Source organism: Papio anubis, chromosome 5 (genome assembly GCF_008728515.1).
Source record: "Papio anubis isolate 15944 chromosome 5, Panubis1.0, whole genome shotgun sequence".
NCBI classification, from domain to species: Eukaryota; Metazoa; Chordata; class Mammalia; order Primates; family Cercopithecidae; genus Papio; species Papio anubis.
Window position 1 is genome coordinate 162,266,254 of NC_044980.1, and position 6,000 is coordinate 162,272,253.

Genomic DNA, 6,000 nt, shown 5'->3' on the forward strand with positions numbered 1-6,000 from the left:
TAAAAGTCCAAGGACATAATAGAAAATAAATATAGAAAAAGATTTAAATGGAGGCAGAAAAAAAAAAGACTAGTTTGACCATTTGATAGTCCAAATAGGAAATGTAAGCACAAACTGAAACAGTCGTAGTGGGAATATAGAATGGTAGTTGGATTCAAGATACGGTTTAAGCAAAGCAAAGTTGTCAGGAGTTGTTGACAAATAAGATGTGGGACTCTGATGTTTGTGGATACATAGTGATCTGAACAGAAAACAGAAGAAGTAGAGGTATTTCCATTTTGATGAGCACTTTTATTCAAGTACCCAAGGGGTATACAAAAATAGGTCTGTTTAGCAAATCTTTGTTTTTGTAAGGAAAATGTAAGACTAACTTATTACCCTATTCCAGTAGGCACATTTTTTCCCCATTATCACTCAAAAAGTGACCTTGTTGGTCGAAAGTTTAAAATCATAGCCTTGATTTGTTCAGTTTCCACTATTAAACATACTGAACCCTTAGTATGGGCCTAGAAGGAAGGTAGCAAACCATTTGTTAATGTGTGTTGTCTCCCCAAGTAAGGCATTGGTGGAAGGGAGCTAATGTTTACTGATTTGTTAGGTGCTTTACCTGTTATGCCTCTTAATGTTACATAGTTTAGCATAATGGTCAAGATCGTAGTTAGATTATCTGAACCCAAATCTCACCTCTTCCATATAAATGTTAGACCTAGGCAAGTTTATGACGGAAATAGTTTGTATAGATACTGCTTTTCTAATATTTTAATTTTTTTATAATTACATACATATGTGGATCCAAAGTTAAATCTACAAAACAAAGTGTATTTAAAGAAATATAGTCACCTAACTTGGCCTATCTCATATCTAAGGCCTTGAGCCTCTTCTCCTCTAAGCAGAACCAGTGGAAGCCCATTAAATGCATCTCCACCCAGAGCCAGAAGCTCAGCCTGGCCAACATGGTGAAACCCCATCTGTATCAGTCAGGGTTCTCTAGAGGGACAGAGCTAATAGGATAGATAAAAAGGGGAGTTTATAAAGTACCAGCTCACGTGATCACAAGGTCCCACAATAGGCTGTCTGCAAGCTGAGGAGCATAGAGAGCCAGTCCAAGTCCCAAAACTGAAGAACTTGGAGTCCGATGTTCGAGGGCAGAAAAGGTCCAGATGGGAGAAAGATGTAGGCTGGGATGCTCGGCCAGTCTAGTCTTTTCACGTTTTTCTGCCTGCTTTATATTCTACCTGCCCTGGCAGTCGATTAGATGGTACCCCTAGATTAAGGGTGGGTCTGCCTTTCCGAGCCCACTGACTCAAATGTTAATCTCCTTTGGCAACACCATCACAGACACACCCAGGATTAATACTTTGCATCATTCAATCCAATCCAGTTGACACTCAGTAGTATATACTGAGTAGTATAGTGGTATAATGTAGTATATACTGCATTAGTATATAAAGACATTAGTATGTATTTGATAAAACACATTAATATATAGGCCAGGCGCAGTGTATGAAGCACTTTGGGAGGCTGAGGCAGGTGCACGAGCTCAGGAGATCGAGGCCATCCTGGCCAACATGGTGAAACCCCATCTCTACTAAAACTATGAAAACTAGCTGGGCCTGGTGGTGCATGCCTGTAATCACAGCTACTTGGGAGGCTGAGGCAGGAGAATTGCTTGAACCAGGGAGGCAGATGTTGCAGTGAGCCAAGATTGCGTCACTACACTTCAGCCTGGCGACAGAGTGAGACTCCATCTCAAAAACAAAAACAAACAAACAAAAGACAAAAACATTAGTATATAAAATGCACTTGTTTGTATTAGTATATAAAAGATGGCCTCTGTGTATTGGGCCCCAGCTTATTTCTTCACTGCAGGTTGAGACCCAGAAGTTCAAAAGGCTGTCAGCAGCAAACCCAAGTTTTTACACAATCTATTATTTTTAAAATAGCCCAAACAAGGGTATTCTTAGACATTTAGTGCCTACCTGCTTTGCATAACCAGCAAAACCTCACCCACAACAGCTCTTGCTTATTGATAAGAGAGAATCTTGCAGTTATGAGGTCCTAAACTACCGTTACTGTTTAGACTTCCCTAACCCAGAAACTTCCCATTGTGCTGCTTCACCTGGACATGTGAACCCACTCTCTGGCCCCTTTCTCTCCCAGGAGTTTCCTTGCCTTCTTCCTCTCTGGAAGATGGCCCCAGCCCTGCTGTGGGCTCTGGGCAATCTCATGCTATGAGAGACTTACTTCTCGTGCAACTCTGTCTATGCACCACTCAATACGGCTTTTGTGGAACTGCTTCTCATGGCCATATCTTTGTCCTTGATCAGCCCCCAAATCCTGGAACTCTCACAAACATGAGCCTATACATCTAACAAGGACATAGAACAGTAAAGTGTCAATCTATCAAGAAGAAACAATTATAAACATATGTGCCTAACAAGAGCCCTAAATATCTGGAGCAAAAACTGCAAGAATGGAAGTGAAAATAGACAGTTTAATAATAGTTTAATAGAGACCAGCACTCATCAGAAAAGTTGGAGACTTTCTTCAATAATAAATATAAACTAAATATAAACAAAGAAATAGAAGACTTGAATAACACTACAAAGCAATTAGACCTAATAGAAATATGTAGCATACTCCACCCAAGACGAGAATACACCTTCTTAAGTGTACATAGAACATTGTGCAAAACAGACCAATGTTATGCCACAAATCTAGCCTCAATAAATTTTAAAAGTTGAAAAAGTATCTTCTCTGACTACAGTGGAATGAAATGAGAAATCAACAAGAAGAAAATCTGGAGAATTCACAAATACTATGTAGATATAAAGCAATGCACTCTTTAAACAACAGATGAATCAAAGAAGAAGTCACTAGGGAAATATTTTGAAGATGAATTTTTAAATATTTTTAAATGAATGAAAATCAAAACACAACAATAACAAAACTTGTTAAGTGTAATGAAAGCAAAAGCCCTCAGTGGGGAATTTATATCTGCAGATGCCTGCATTTAAAGAAAGAAAGCTCTCAAACTAATAACCTAACTTTATACTTTGAGGAACTAAAACCAAAAGAGAAAACTAAAAAACTAAATCCACAGCCAGCAGAAGGAAGAAAATAACAGATGAGAACAAAAAGAAATGAAATTGAGAGCATGAAAACAATAGCATCTACGGAACCAAAAGTTTGTTCTTTGAAAAAATCAAAATTAATGAACTTTTAGCTAGACTGATCAAGGGAAAAGGAGAAAAGACTCAAATTACTAAAATAAGGAAGTGGGGACAGTACTGTCAATCTTATAGAAGTAAAAAGGGTTATTAGAAGTAAAAAGGGTTATGAGAGAATGCTATAAACAATTACAAATTACATATACTAGATGACATTGTCAAGTTCCTAGAATCAAACTATCAAAACTTACTCAAGAAGAAATAAAAAATCTCAATAGAGCTATAAAAGAGGGAATCAAATCAGTAGTCAAAAAAACTTTCAAAAAGAAACGCTCATGACCAGATGGTTGCACTAGTGAACTTTACCAAATACTTAAAAAAGAGCTGATCTTTCTAAAACTAGTATGTCTCAATCTCTTCCAAAAAATTGAAGAGATTATTTCCTAACTAATTCTGTGAGGAAAGTATTGCCCTGATTCCAAAGCCAGACAAAGACATCAGAAGAAAACTACAAACCAATATCCCTTATGGACATAAATGCAAAAATCCATAACAAAATACTAGCAAATTCAATCCAGCAGCATACTGAATTATATACCATAACCAAGTGGGATTTGTCCCGCGAATGCAAGGGTAAATTAAAAATAGGAAAACCAATGTAATATACTGTATTAGTTTCTGGTGAAATGAATTATCACACATTGAGTGGCTTAAAACAATAGAAATGTACTGTTTTATAGTTCTGGAGGCTAGAAGTCTGAAATCAAGTTGTCGGCAGGGTCTTGCTCCCACTGAAGGCTCTAGGGAAGAAATCTTTTCCTAGCTTTTGTTGGCTCCCAGCAATCTTTGGCATTCTTCTTAGCCATCACTCCAATGTCTGGCTGTCTTCACACAGCCCACATCTCCATCCCTGTGTGTCCTCTCCTCTTCTTATAAGGACACCTTAACTAAGTATGATCTCATCTTGATCCTTAACTAATTATATCTGCAAAGACCATACTCAAAATAAGGCCACATTCTAAGGTTCTAAATGGATAAATTTTGGGGGTATACTATTTGAACTAATACACCGTAGTAACAGAACAAAGACGGGGAAACCCCTGACATGATTATCTCAGTTGATGCAGAAGAAGCATTTGAAAAAATCCAGTATTTGTTTATGATTTTTAAAACACTCGACAAACTAGAAATAGAAGAGAACTTCTAAACTAATTAAAGGGCATTAATGAAAAAAATTAATGAAAGTATGAAAAAATCATACTTACTGGTAAAAGACTGAAAGTTCTTCCCCTAATATTAGGAACAAGAAAAGGATGTCTGATCTTGACACTTATATTCAACATTGTACTGAAATTAATAGCCAGGTCAGTTAGACAAGAAAAAGAAACAAAAGGCATCCAAATCAAGAAAGAAGGAGTAAAAATACCTATATTCACAGATGAGATCATCTTTCACACAGAAAATATTAAAGAATTCCCCAAAAATCTATTAGAGCTAATAAATGATTTCAGTAGTTGCAGTATACAAAATCAACATATAAAAATCAGTAGTATTCTTATACACTAGCAATGAACAATTGGAAAATGAAATTAAGAAAATAACTTTATTTAAGCAGCACCAGAAAGAAAAAGCTCTTAGGAATAAATTAACCAAAGAAGTGAAACTATTACACACTGAAAACTACCAAGTATTATTGAAAGAAGTTAAAGATTTAAATAAATGGAAAGATATCTCATGTACATGAATTGAAAGACTTAATATTGTTAAGATGGCCATACTTTCCGTCTTAGTCAGTTTGGGCTGCCATAACAAATTATTCTAGACCGGGTAGCTTAAACAACTAACATTTCTTCTCACAGTTCTTAATGCTAGACAGTTCAAGATCAAGATGCCAGCAGATCCAGTACCTGCTGAGGGCTCACTTTATGGTCTGCAAATGGCAATCTTCTTGTATCTTCCACATGGTGAAGAGCAGAGACAGAGAATAAGTTTGTGTCTCTTTTTATAAGGACACTAACCCCATTCATGAGGGTGGAGCCCTCATGACCTAATTACCTCCTAAAGGCTCCACTTCCTAATGCCATCACATTAGGAGTTGGTATTTTGAAATATGAATTTTGGCAGGGGGATACATTCAGTCCACATCACTAACCAAAGTGACCTACAGCTTCAATACAATTCCTATCAAAACCCCAATGAAAACGTGATTCTACAATTTATACAAAATTGCCAGAGACCCCAATAGCCAAAACAATCTTGAAACAAACAAACAAACACACACACAAAAACAGAGTTAGGGGACTTACACAGTCCTATTTTAAAACTTACTAAAGAGACAGGAAACAAAGTATTGTGGAACTGGCATAAAGATAGACATAGATAATGGAATATAATTGAGAAATAAATGAGACTATAAGTAAATCAGAAATAAACCTGTACATGTATGATCAATTGATTTTTAACAATGGTAGCAAGACCATTTAATGGGGAGGAAATGGTTTCTCCAACAAATGATGCTGGAACTACTTGATAACCACATGCAAAAGAATGAAGTTAGACCCTTACATCACCTCATATGGAAGTATAAGTTCAAAAATGAATCAAAGACCCAAATGTAAGAAGTAAACTATAACGCCCTTAATAGAAAACATAGGGCTAAATCTTTATTACCTTGGATTTCACAGTGATTTCTTAGATATAACATGAAAAGCATAAGCAACAAAGGAAAAAATAGGTAAAATGGTCTTCATCAAAATTAAAAACTTTTGTGCATCAAATGACACAATTAAGTGGGTAAAAACATATCCCACAGAAGGGTGGGGAGCAAGAT